We start from the raw sequence: 15,170 nt of genomic DNA on the forward strand, positions 1-15,170 counted from the left end.
TAATATCCAATATATATAAAGAACTCAAGAAGTTATACTCCACAAAACCAAAGAACCCTATAAAAATGGGGTACAGAGTTAAACAAAGAATTCTCACCTGAAGAACTTCGGATGGCGGAGAAGCATCTTAAAAAATGCTCAACTTCATTAGTCATTAGGGAAATGCAAATCAAAACAACCCTGAGATTTCTCCTTACACCAGTCAGAATGGCTAAGAATAAAAATTCAGTAGACAGCAGGTGTTGGCGAGGATGTGGAGAAAGAGGAACACTCCTCCACTGCTGGTGGGGTTGCAAATTGGTACAACTACTCTGGAAATCAATCTGGCGGTTCCTCCGAAAACCGGGCACCTCACTTCCAGAAGATCCTGCTATACCACTCCTGGATATATACCCAGAGGATTCCCCACCATGTAATAAGGATACATGCTTTACTATGTTCATAGCAGCCCTATTTATAATTGCCAGATGCTGGAAAGAACCCAGGTATCCCTCAACAGAAGAGTGGATGCAAAAAATGTGGTAAATATACACAATGGAGTACTATTCAGCCATTAGAAACAATGAATTCATGAAATTCTTAGGCAAATGGATGGAGATAGAGAACATCATACTAAGTGAGGTAACCCAGACTCAAAAGGTGAATCATGGTATGCACTCACTAATAAGAGGATATTAACCTAGAAAATTGGAATACCCAAAACATAATCCATCAAATAACATCAAATGAGGTACAAGAAGAAAGGAGGAGTGGCCCCTTGTTCTGGAAAGACTCAGTGAAGCAGTATTTGGCAAAACCAGAATGGGGAAGTGGGAAGGGGTGGGTGGGAGGACAGGGAGAGAGAAGGGGGCTCATGGGACTTTCAGGGAGTGGGGGGCCAGAAAAGGGGAAATCATTTGAAATGTAAATAAAAAAATATATCGAATAAAAAAAAAGAATTTCTCACAAAAACTTATTAAGACCCAGGGAGTATAAAAAACTTCAAACTCTTTGAAGTTTTACTGTTAACTACAAGTGACTCTGTATTCCAATCAGGAAGATTGATGACATCTGTAAATTGATGCTATGACTCTGTTACATGAGAAATATTGTACCTGATTGATTTTGCATTTCCTTGTGCCAAATGGTTATAATTGTGCCTGCCTCACTGGCTACATCTTTTGAAATGGTAATACCTACTCTTCCTGTATAAAAATCCTTACTTTAGAGCTCCTAAATACATTCAGATTCAAACTTCCTCTGTGTGTGGTTGTTTCTGTTTCTGTCACCACCAAACCTGTTTCTCTCCTGAAATCCAAAGTTCCCCCACGGATCTGAATCTTCCCGGCTGGGACCATCCATGGCAACTGTGAATAGTAATTTTCATTATTTCTTCCTTAGTATATTTGCCATCTGTGTAGAGGAAGGATAGTAATTTTGGGGTGTTAATTTTGTATCCTTTGCCTTGGGTGAATGTTTATCAGCTATAGAAGTTTTCTGGTGGAGTTTTTAGAATGTTTTATATCTCAAATAATATTATCTGTAAATAAAAATACTTTGAATTCTTCCTGTCTTACATATATAGCCTTGATAGTCTTATTTGTCCCGCTGATCTTGATACAATTTCAAGTACTATTTTGAACAGAAGTTGAGAGAGTGGACATATTTATTTATGATTTAAGTAGAAAGGATTTAAGTTTTTCTTCTGTTTAGGGTTATGTTGATTTTAAAGGTTATTGGTAAATGATAATTTCTGGGAATGGGAAGTTTAGTTTTCATTAAGAATATAGCCTCTGATAGATGAAACATGTTCCAATGGATTATGACATACCCAAGAGTATACAGCAGCACAAACTGGTCTGGGTGGGTTTTAAAAACATGATGTCACAAACTTAAGTGAGTATGGATTTGGGAGTAGATATGGGAAGAATTGAAGGAAACTGAATATGATCAAAATATAATGTATGAAATATCAAAGAATTAATAAAATTGTGTCAAAACACATAAAACATGTACCAAGCTGTCTAACTATGTAAATACAGATCATTTGTGTGATCACATTAACTGAAAACAAAGTGATGACTACAGACATTGATTATGTGAAATGCACAAAACATAAAAACATAGTCCAGAATATTTTGAGGCAGATCCAAGAAAATGGTTTTAGAAGCAAATACAGGATATTAATCATAATAGTAAATAGAAATGCTTATATAAGATTCTCAATATTGTTCTTTTAGTATTAGTAATACTAATTTTAGTATTTAGTAAGTAAATACTGAAGATGCATGTTATAATAACATTGAGGAAATATGAATGAATTTTCTCTGTGAGTCACAAGTTAGTCTGATAAGTAGTCCTTGCCAAAAATGTCCAACTCCTAGTTCTCAATATGCAAGTTATACTGCCTGGTAAAAGTTTTATATTCAGCCAGGTGGTGGTGGCGCACACCTGTAATCCCAGCACTTTGGGAGGCATAGGCAGGCATATTTCTGAGTTTGAGGCCAGCCTGGTCTATAGAGTGAGTTCCAGGACAGCCAGGGCTATACAGAGAAACCCTGTCTCGAAAAAAACAAATCCAAAAAACCAAAAAAAAAAAAAAAAAAGTTTTATATTCAACAGGTTTAACATCTTTTGTGAAACTTAAACAACAAAGATCTGCTAAACAAAGAAGGTAATCAGTTTTGCACAGCTGATAATAAAGTACTGTTATATGTTAAAAATATATATATATATATAATATATATTTATATATATATAAAATGTGCATTTTTTAGGACATGAGAAAAAATTGCCAACCTTCCAGGAAAGCAATCCAACTAGTCTGTGTGAGGATGGTTAGCTTCTGCAAAACTATTTATACACACACACACACACACACACACACACACCGCACGCACGCGCGCGCGCGCGCGCGCGCACACACACACACACACACACACGCACACACACACACACACACCACGTCTGCTTTCTGCCTCATCTCCTGGAGTGTCCAGGTGCATAACAAACAGAAAAGAATGAAGCAGAGCCAGGAACAACTAGGTCAGCAGGATCTTAGTCTGGCTACAGGTGAGTTGGGGGTACTTCTCCAAGAATTTATGTGTTACAGCAATTTTAGAAGAAATTCAGTGCAATAGCTTGTGCATATATTTACTCATGGTGAACAAGGGCTATATAAACTGTGGAAAGAAGGAAAGGGTTTTTCAAATGAATTTACAGGGGATGAGGCTTAATGTACCATGGATGGAGAGGCATTCCAGGTGCTTTCTGGGAAGGATTTTATAAGTAGAAACAGAGTTGAAACCTTGATTTAACCAAGGACTATGTGATATTCCTCAGATAGTGTATGTGGATGTCAGACATATAAAAAAGAGAAAAAGCACCACTGGGAAACGTAGTCCTCCACTTATGCAATGTTCACGGAGACAAGGTAGACAATGTCCTTAACAGAAGGGTTTTTCAGCATCTCTCCCTATTTTACTTTACAATGGAGAGGTCTCATCACAGGCTTTGAGAATCTTATAACCTGTATTTGAGGAGTCCAGGGTCTGACAGTGCACCATAACCTAGTTGCTGGTAATTCTGGCACTGGTATTAAGGAGAAATTGGATAAGGCATGGAGCAAGAATCAAAGTAAAAAACAGCTTAATCAGAGTGCTAATAAGGTGTAGGAGCCCAGATAACAAGGGTTTATTGAACCGATTTAATTACTACTTTGGTTGAAATCTCAAAAGCAAGTCTGTACAGAGTATTTTGAGGGTATTAACATTGGTCTCAAACAATATTTGATTCATTTCCATAAGCACAACATTCTTTTTTCAATACTATGCAAGTCACTGCCATATTCACACAAGGGGTGAGATTTTATTGTAAATGCATCCCTAAAATAATCAGAGATTAATTACAATGTCAAAGATATTGTACACTTTCATTCTACATTGCACAATTGTACTGAGAATAATATATTAGCACTGGATTAATGTACACCTCCCTCCAAACAAATGTAGTACTAAAAGTATCAAAACTATTTTAATTTTCTAAAGTTTATTTTAAGAAATAAGTACTTATTATTGGGTACTTACATGTACTTTGTGTATATGTATGTCTATAAATATGCTTATGAAAGTTAAAAGATCTGCCCCTAGAATCATTGCAGGTGTGGCTGCTCTATAACATGTGCATCAGAAGGGGGCAAAGAGGAAAGACCTACAAACACCTGAATGATTAGAAAAATTCCTAGAAAAAAAAGAGAACCTGAGACAATCACCAACAAGTACCATGGGTCCTGGTTAGGGAGCTAGCCTGAGATGACCAGCAGTCTGCTGCCTTGCAGGCCTAAACAGGGACAGATCATGTGCCAGATGACCCATTCCAGGATCCATAATGCATAAACAGGGTATAGCAACCTGAAATCACACCTGAGATGACCACAGACACCCAGAGACCCCCAGGTGCCACTAAAGGGGACAAGTAAGTGGTAGAGAAATAAAAAAAAAGAAAAAGAAATATAAGGATGAGGGCACAATAAAAAGAGGCAGAATTGGAAACTAAAGGGTAATGATGAATAGCCTGATGTGAGTAGCTAGTAATGCCACCTGGGACCATGGTAGGTTTCTGGCCTGTGCTGCCACCAGGGTCCATGTCTTGGTCTAAGGCTCTGCTGCATCAGGGATCTCTTATGAGCAAAGACCAGATGGATCTCTGTGGTCTGGGCTGCCACTCTGAGATATGTTGATGTCTGAGGGCTGTGTAGAACTGGCCCCACCCATCACCTTGACATCATGGGCGAGATGGCCTTGGGAGCATAAAAACAAGGGAGCTCTCCATGCCCCTCATCTGTTGTAGCACTCAGAAAATGCCCTACACCTAACCTGGACAGCACAGTAGAGCTGTGCTGAATGTGTGGGCTTCCAGTGATCCGGCCCCATGGGAGTCTGGGAGAGCCAGCACTGCCACTTATCTGAGGGATTGTGGCATCTGCAAGGGAGAGAGATCCTTCTGCTCCCTTTTACCTTCTTTGCCTGGAGTGGATGGAAACAGTGACTCCAATAAGGTCATGAAAGGAGGAGAACTGTCTCTGTCACTCACCTGTTGCAGCACTCAGAAGACCTTATACCTTGCCTGGGCAGCAGGATAAAGCTGACCCTGGTTGCAGGTGCTGTTGATGAGCTGGTTCTGAGGTGATGAGAGCAGGAGATCCAGTGAGCTAACCAGCTCACATACCTTTCAGTCCCAGATCCAGGACTTTGAATTGACCCACTTCAATACCTACCCCATTGATGAATGCCTGGGTTCATGAACAGGACAAAGCTATATATCCAGAGCTACAGGATCTCCATGACACAGGGCAACAATAGGATATCCAAGAGGTATCCCAGTGAGGTTCCAGTATTTATAGAGTAGCAGAAACCAGTAGATTCATACCAGACCAATGAGTCATTGCAATACACATTAGCAAGTAATGTGGGCAAAAGGGTATTGAAGTATAAACTTCTAGTTTCTTTGGAAAGTTCGTTATGTCAAATGATGTTTTCTGGGGCACACAGGTGAAATGATGTTTTGCTAAAGCATGTGAAAAGAATTTTTTCCTGAGGCAGACACAGATGAAAGGATGTTTTGATATAGCAAGCACATGAAAGGAATCTCTTGGCCCAGTGGAACAGGAAATGCTCTCATCCAAGGAACAATCACTCTTTGGCTCCCACATTGTGGCCACCTGTGGCTCCATCATTTCTTCTGTGAGTTCCTCACCATAATTAAGTTTGCCTGTGTGGACATTCACTCCAATGAGGTCCAAGTCTTTGAAACCTCATTGGTCTTGCTTCTCTCACTGATACTGATGGCCTATGGAAATATACCCAAGGTAGTTATCAGAATCAAGTCATTCCAGGCCTGGTGCAGAGCCTGGGCACATGTCAAGTTCACTTGATGGTGGTATCCCTCTTCTACAGGAGCATCAAAGCCATCTACATTCAGTCAAACTGTTCATATGCCACACAATGGGACGTTCATCTTTTTCTTCTATACTGTTATGACCCTATATTAAATTATTTCTTTTATCTTTTGAGATTATAATTTCATTGTTTGCCCCTCTAAACCCTCCCATATGCCCCTCCTTGTTCAGTGCTGTGGTAGTTTGAATATGCTTGGTCCATGGAGTGGAACTATTAGGAGGTTGGAGTAGATATCCAAGGCCATGTTGGAAGAAGTGTGTCAGTGTGGAGGTGGGCTTTAAGAACCTCCTCCTAGCCGCCTGGAAGACAGTCCTCTCCTGACTGCCTTTGGACCAAGATATAGAACTCTCAGCTTCTTCCCCAGCACCCTGTCTGCCTGGATCTGCCGTTCTTCCTCTATGATGATAATGGACTAAGCCTCTCAATGGGTAAGCCAACCCTAATTAAATGTTTGCCTTTATAAGAGATACCTTGCTCATAGTTTCTCTTCACAGCAATGGAACCCCTAGCTGAGACAAGTGTGTTCTACTTGATTTTAATGACAGAAATCCTTCCAATACTGATGCTCTGTGTGTGGAAATAAATAGCAGCACCTGGAATAGGAAAGACCGAGGTCTTAACTGCTTCATTCCTAACATGAGTCCAACTTTATGCTGTATTGCAATAGTTAGAAAATACTCAGCAAGGAGTCAGTATGTAACATGTATTATCAATAAAATGTTTCTCATCCTAGCAAAACTCATACTGTCAAAGAGAGGACATGGCCTTGATGGACGCAAAAATGTTTTCCATAGATAAAGTATGCAAGCAGTTACTAGTCATTACTGATGCCAAACTCAACCCATATTAATCTGCTTTATTATAAGAATTTTTAATAATCAAACAGATTAGGCTTTATCCATCTTAAATATGCTTGTTAGATATTTTATATAAATGTGTATGTTTATGAAAGTTTGTTAGATATTTTATATAAATGTGTATGTTTATGAAGGTTTGCTGTGATGGGATTGACTCAGTGCAATCTAATTGTGGTGACTTCTTTGTAGCATTAGGTTTGATTTCCATGATTTCTGATTTACATAGTGTGGCAAAGATGCATTCTTCACACTGACACGAACTCAAACTCTAAAGGACATTCTCACCAAACAGCATGGTTTATCCCCTATGTTTAGGCATCTAGTTCTCCACCCGCCCCCATCATGGAAGTTTTTCACCCAGTAAAGCTGTAACACACAACACTTAACTTATTCCTGAAAAGATATACTAGCATGATCCACTTTCACCTTATATTTTCCAACTTTATGTTTTTCTTATACTTAATTTTCTACTTATGAATTATTTATTTCCCTATTATCTTCTGCTATCTGATTGCAATTTTCTGGTATCTATGCATAGTTCCTTCTATTAAACTCAATCAATAATAACTTTATATGATATAAAATAAATGTGTAACCTTTTGCTATTTAGTATTGTTTGAGAAAAAACATGAAGGTAAAGAATGGCTACTCAAAATATCAACTATTTATCATTCAATAAGTAATAGTTTTAAAACCTCTCTAAGTACATCACTGGAAGCAACTAGAAGATACATGTATTGCCCATATTAATACATAGTACTCCGGGGAAGATATCATGAACAAGAAAAAAACTTAAGTCAAAATACATATAGTGTTAAGTTTACTGACTTGGGGTTTTTGAGAAATTAGTAGTAAATGATGTATTTTCCATTGGCTGCTATTAATTTGCAGATGATATAACTGCAAATATATGCAAATAGAATTAACTTGTTGTCTAGTTAAGAATATTCTGAATTTGCCAAAGAACAGAGAACACATTTCTAAAGAATGGAAGTCAAGTCCTTGACTTGTAATGATAAAGAAATTGACCCCACATTGCACCTCACACTTTTATCACTGTAACTAGACAAATATCTGTTAAATGTTTCTCTTGATTCATCCTCATAGTTTTGTGGCTAAAAATGAGATGTGATCAAATATGATCTGTTAAAACAGAAGTGATAATTGTCATTCTATTAAAAGAATATAAATGTTCCAATGAATAAATGCCATTATAAATATTTAAGAATCTTTACAGACAGAAAGTAGCTGAGCACAGAGAATACATATACAGATTTCTGTCAGATGAGAATCAAATGAGAGGCAGTGAAACACTCACACTTAAAAAGGGCTGGGAGATGACAGCTAACTACCTGAAGATAATTAGGGTAAGGAAAAGGATACAAGTAAGAATGAAGGAACTGGTATCACAGGATCTTAAAAGCAGGAGAAAAAGATAAAATCCATGTTTGAAGACAGAGTGTGTTGTGAAACTAAAATCATAATTTAAAACTTTATCTAAAACATGGATAGTCTCCAGGTCCACACATCCAGATAAGGGTTCTCTGATGTCACAACATGTGGAAGTAAAACTTGTCCTTCAAAGCCTCAGGGTCTGAAGCCTGTAGAACTCCTATACCTACCCTGCTAGGTCTGACTGACATACTGTCAGTCAAGACTCTCCCAAATAAAGCATGCAGCTTTTACTTGAGAGTTTCCTCATTCTGCTCCCAGAACCCAAGCCCTGTAACACTGTTTAAAAATCTAGAACAAAGGGATAAAATGATGTTGACACATGCCTCACATGATTCCCTGAGCATCATCAGGAGTTCAGCAAGTATTGTCGTCCTGTTCATTTTGTGAATACATCATCTCACTTTTGAGTAGCACTAGGAGACAGGCTTTGGCATTAGTAGGCAGAACAAGAAAAAAACCTTCATGGGCTTTTGACTGCTCTTGATGAGAGACCATTGATTTGATATGGTTATACATTACTGGTTTGTTTAAGTTTCCTACTTTGCCATTCTATCTTAAGGTGTGATTGTGTGTGTGTGTATGTGTGCCTTTGTGTGTGACTATGTACATACCTTGGAGACCATTTTAATTTTCTATCCATAAACTTGTTTTATTATGTTTAATGAATAAATGCATTACATTATAAATATGTAATGAATAATCTCGAGATTGCTGAGCATTTAACATGCTGTATTCTGTGCTTATGTAAATAACACTGCATTGAAGAGTTTTCTTCATCCACCTCTGCGTGAACCTATGGGAATCTGTTTCAGATGTATGTTCCTGTGACATTTGCAGATGACATAAAATCCAAAGCTGCTTTCCAAGATCTGTGCAGATATTATATAACCAATTTGATACAAAATGAAAATTTTTTGTTCATTGCCAATTTAAGTAAAAATCGTATCCAACTTTAATTGTATTTTTACAGATAAGGATAAATATTTTATTTTATATTTAACTGTTAAATAAAACCCTTTGCCTTAGTATTTGTTGTTTTTCCTGCTGTTACTTTAAAAAATATGTATCTGTTGGCCTCTGACTATCCTATGCTTCACAGATGCTTTTGGAATTTGTTATTTTCTGTTTGCTCTCCCTATTTTATGATATTCACCTCTTCATCTTTGAAGAAATTTAAATTTTATCGAAACATATCTCATTTAAGGCCTCAGAGTTTTTAGTGATATCACATCTTTGAGTGATCATTTTTTCCCATTATTTCATTAATATATTAAATTTTTTATTGTGTTGTAATATGTAATATGGGATCTTAATTCTGAATGTTCCCAGAGATTTTTAAATGAAATCGATACAACCACATTGTGTGGAAGGGATTTTTCTCCTTGATGATGTGAGATCCACATTCAACACAATGAATTTTCACATGAACTTCAGTTCATAGAATGTGAAAAAAAGCTAAATTACGTCTAGTATATAAGTCAAGAGTAAAAATAAGGAGCCAGGAGCCAGGGTGGCAAGAATTCAACACTTCCTAAATGATGAATAGTCTCCAGGGCTACAAAAACGGATAAATAATCGAATATCTCTTTATAATAGTCATACTTAGAAACATTTCACAACTGTATGAAGTTGCACTACTTTTCTCAAAACAGTAAGGACATATGAAGGGAAGTTTATGTATTACTAGTTCCAAGTTAGAAATTCTCTAATTTGATCAGGTCTTATTTGAGTTGGTTTGATTTATTCTTTACTGACTCTAAAGTTTATGTTTTGTTTTAATTTCTTTTTGTTGTTGGTTTCTGGGATTTTCTTTCTTTCTGGTCCCTCTGGTTCTTTTCTTCTGCACATGCTCACCAACAATGGTGATAATTATGCCGAACCTCAGAGGTTTAAAACAGGATGCAACTAAGAAAATGAGGGAAACCTCCCTGTTGATCTGTGGGGTCGGAAAACAGTCATAAATTGGAGTTGGCTACTTAAATTTGGCCTTTTCACAGATCAGAAAGTAGAAATTTAAATAGAATCAGGTCTGCATGCCTTTATCTGAGCCACAGGTCATTCTCCTTCCATTCCTGATCACTATGCACAAATTCTACAGACCCAGCACCAGGAAAACACAGGAGGGATCTGGAGAGGGGAGGTGAGTCAAACCAGACATTTAATTTTGCTCTTGCTCCCAGGAAAGGAATGTAAAAAAATAAAACAATAATTTTAAACTGAAAGTTTAATTCTTTCTAGTCACCCACATTTTCATTTTAAGAATTATGAAAACTGTCCTGATACTGGATTTGAAACCTAATATTATTCAATCTTTGGTTTTGAATTTGTGTGCACAAACTTGAGCAAGTACTGAATGTATGCTCTTTATACTTGTTTCTACTCTTTAACAGGAAAACCAATGATAATACTTATTTCAAGTATGGACATGAGAAGGATAATTAATATGTGCAGATTTTATATATATATATATATATATATATATATATATATATATATATATATATATATATATATATATATATATGTGTGTGTGTGTGTGTGTGTGTGTGTGTGCGTGTGTGTGTGTGTGTGTGTGTGTATTTAAATTTATAGGGAACCTGATATGTGCATTGTAGGATCCATAGATCCTTTTTATAGTTTTATTAGGAGGCTATGAGAATATACATCATTGCTAATGCTATTTACATTCAGAACCTTGTATCCTCATTTAATATTTGTAGACGAACATTTTAGCACTTTCCAGGTTGAATTGCTTGCATGTCAATGTTTGTGGGTGTTAAAATAGAGATATTTGTATGCAAGCCTACTTAATACTAAAAGCCCATACATTTCAATAATTTTGAAGCTGTTTAAATCTGACAACTTAAAAAAGGGGCATCTAATAACCAAGTCAGGAAGTTAAAAACATAGCAATATGGCTTCTTAGCAATAATGAGAGGCAGTGTAGAAAGTCAGGAGCACAGAACAATGTAAATATCTGAGATGGTTATCTCCTTCCTTAAGACCTAATATCAGACTTCCATCTCTGGACCCTTCATTCCTTTTCACACTTTATTTGTGCGACTAATCAGACACATCTTGCATATCTAATTCCTCCCTTCACGGGACCACAGCATATTTTTACTTCTGATTTAGGTAAATTAAGTTTCTCTAAACAGCATAATTATCTTTTATATCAGAAAGGCAACAACTCCCCACCCCCATACCTTTCAAAGCAAATAAACTGGATTACCTAAGTTAGCCTTAATTGTCTCCCACATTTTACAGTTTTATTCTATCTTTCTGTGCTTCTATGTGACAAGCACCGATTTAAACATCTTCTGTGAGCCAGGCAACAGCAGTATGGTCTTCAAATGAGTCTTTTATAATATATATAAAATATATTATATAATATATGTATAATATATGTAATATGTTATATAGTATACATAACTATAAATATAATTTATATTTTTATTTGTATGTATATTTATAATTAAATATAGTCTATATTACATATTATAATTTATCATTTATATATTTTATATCATATAACAAAAAATCACAGTTACTATAAATTATAATTATATAATTTAATATTATTGGAAACTGCCCATGCTTACCTCAGAAACTCAATAGTAATTATAAACAGAAACTAAAGCATTTACCTATTTGGAGAGAAATGGTTGGAAAATGTAATGACTGGGAAAATGGTGTGATAATCACTGAGAAACACAGTAAAAAAAAGAAACTTGGCTTTTATTTACAATTTAGAAAAATACTATGAAATTTTCAGACTCAAAAATGATATTCTGAATGCAGACTGTCTTAGTCAGGGTTTCTATTCCTGCACAAACATCATGACCAAGAAGCAAGTTGGGGAGGAAAGGGTTTATTCAGCTTACACTTCCACACAGTTATTCATCATCAAAGGAAGTCAGGACTACAACTCAAGCAGGTCAGGAAGCAGGAGCTGATGCAGAGACCATGGAGGGATGTTTCTTACTCACTTGCTTCCCCTGGCTTGCTCAGCCTGCTCTCTTATAGTAACCCAAGACTACCATTCCAGAGATGGCACCACCCACAAGGGGCCCTCCGCTCTTGAGCACTAACTGAGAAAATGCCACACAGTTGGATCTCATGGAGGCACTTCCCCAACTGAAGCTCCTTTCTCTGTGATAACTCCAGCCTGTGTCAAGTTGACACAAAACCAGCCAGTACAATTGACCCCTTGTCAACTTGACACACAAACACATCACTCTTAAGCCTCAACTCTTACTTTCTTATTCATCCCCATGATCTAAATAAATTTAAAAGTCCCGCAATCTTTACATATTAAAAGTTCAATCTCTTTAAAATAGCCAATATCTTTTAAAATTCAAAGCCTCTCAAAAAATTCAAAGTCTCTTAACTGTGGATTCCACTAAAATGCCTTCTTATTTCAAGAGGGAAAATTATCAGGGCACAGGCACAATCAAAAGCAAAATAAAGCGCTAACCTTCCAATGTCTGGAATCTATCCAAGATCTTCTAGGCTCCTCCAAGGACTTGGGTCACTTCTCCAGTTCTGCCCTTTGTAGCACATACCTTGCCTTCTAGGCTCCAGATGCTAGTACCATTGTTGCTACTGTCCTTGGTGGTCATATCATGGTACTGGCATTTCCTAAACACTACCATCTTCTGCTGTAATTAGGCTTCACCAATACCCTCTCATAGGCTCTCTTCATAGTGCCAACCCTCAACTCCTTTACATGACCCCTTCAATCCTGGGCCATCAATTGCACCTGAGGCTGCACCTTCACCAATGTCCTTCCATGGCCTCTCACAGTGCTGAGCCTCAGCTGCTCTCCATAACCCCTTCATGCCTTCCAAACCAGTACCACCTGGGTGACTCTTACACATTACCAAGTCCAGCCACAGCATAAGGCGTTCTTGGCTATCTCTGGAACACAGCCTTTGTGCTTTCAGAAAACACTTCCCAGAAGATTTCACCTCAGTGATGCTGGTCCCTTCTTAAACGCCACTAATTTCTTAGTTTCAGCTAAGCAGCACCAACAGTCCCAGTAATGCGAAGTTTTCACTTTAGTAGTTCTGGAATATTGTTAGTCACAGATGATTCTTCAACTCCAGCAAACCAAAACCACAGAATCTTCACAATCAAAATAGCAATGGCCCTGATAAAAGTCTCTAATCTTTCTTCTGAAATTTCACGGGCCAGGCCTCCATCTTCTGCACTGTTCTCAACATTATCTTCCAAGTTCCTACACAACATCCCACAGAGCTCTTAACACCAAATGGATCTTCTAGCCCAAAGTTCCAAAGTCCTTCCACAGTCCTCCCGAAAACATGGTCAGGTTGTCACAGAAATACCACACTATCCTGGTACCAATTTGTCTTAGGGTTTCTATTCCTGCACAAACATCATGACCAAGAAGTATGTTGGGGAGGAACGGGTTTATTCAGATTATACTTCCACACTGCTTTTCATCACCAAAGGAAGTCAGGGCAGGAACTCAAGCAGGTCAGGAAGCAGGAGCTGATGCAGAGGCCACGAAGGGATGTTTCTTTCTAGCTAGCTTCCCCTGGCTTGATCAGCTTGCTTTCTTATAGAACCCAAGACAGCCTGCCTAGAGATGGTACCACCCACAAGGGGCCCTCCCTCCTTGATCACTAATTGAGAAAATGCCCACAGCTGGATCTCATGGAGACCCTTCCCCAATTGAAGAGCCTCTCTGTGATAACTCCAGCCTGTGTCAAGTTGACACACAAAACCAGCCAGTACACAGACTTTGCAAAACACTCATCCACACAGGACAAAGACAACATTCTGCAGTTTCCTTTGAGAGACTCTAATTGGGAAGAAGTTACATGAATGCTGAGTACCACCATGACTGAATCTGCAACCTAAGAGAAATCTTCCTTTGTTCTCAAGGCAAAATTTGTATCATCACTACAAAAAAAAAAAATAAAGGTGGTTCTGAATACCAAATAAAACTCTATTTTTCTGCTCTACAAGAAATGCTCCTAGTCTCATTTCCTTGGGAATATAAGAGGAGAGACGAGGAAAAAGAGCAAGAGAAGAGGACTAGTACAGGAGTAGGAAAACCTGTAAGTGAATATAGCCACACTCCCTCAAAAAAATTGCAGTATGTCCTTTCTTGATGAAAATCATTGCTTTGGAAATGACTGCCATGATCTCCTTGTCTGCCACAGGGAAGACGTGCCAGCAAATACTAGTGCTCCATAGTGTTTGTCATCATTTCCTGCTTTTCTCCCAGGCTTGTCTCATTCCTACCAGGTGTGCAGTAGCTCCAGTTTCCCTGAATCCAACGTGAAGCCATGAAAAGCAAAACAACAACGACGACGATGACACAACAACAACAACAACAACAACAACAAAAATACCTTTTGTTTCCTAAAATGCCTCTTGGAAATCTTGGAAGTCAGGACCTAGTGAGCACAGGTTCAGTGCCCAGAAAGGGAGGAGCTAGCTGCTGAGCAATGCAAGCTGGAGTTCTGGGTCATCTCTGACCCTGGGTGGGAAGATAAATGTGTAAACTATTGGAGAGCAGGCAAAAAGTGCTACTGAAATGCAAACCCCTGAAGATTCGGAAAAAGTCTGCCTCTTGCCTAGAGGAAGTCTTGGCCAGGAAGCACTCTGGTGTGGACCTCCACCAAACTTGAACCTTAGGGGAGGTGCTCATGTACTCCAGACACACTGGCCAATCAGACCCTTCAGACAGACCTGCCAGTCAAAGAGGAGGGCGGTTCTTCCTAGAGCCGGGAGTTGCTGAGCCTGTTTGAGTGGTCTGGTCTCCTACTCTCTAATCCCTGCTGCTGGGTGCTGTGAGGTGCGGTCAAGTGAACTCTGAAGTTTCAACATAGTGAGCACAGGGTCATTGCTAACAGTGTGGAGGTGCAGGGGGCTAAGCTGCGGGGAGCTG

At 38.2% G+C, this 15,170-nt stretch overlaps 1 pseudogene; it reads left to right on the forward strand.

Annotated features, from left to right (window-relative positions):
- The first annotated feature begins 4,116 nt into the window (after positions 1-4,116).
- Positions 4,117-4,193, forward strand: LOC127670282 (uncharacterized; annotated as a pseudogene).
- The last annotated feature ends 10,977 nt before the right edge of the window (positions 4,194-15,170 follow it).

This window comes from Apodemus sylvaticus, chromosome 19 (genome assembly GCF_947179515.1).
Source record: "Apodemus sylvaticus chromosome 19, mApoSyl1.1, whole genome shotgun sequence".
In the NCBI taxonomy this organism is placed as follows: Eukaryota; Metazoa; Chordata; class Mammalia; order Rodentia; family Muridae; genus Apodemus; species Apodemus sylvaticus.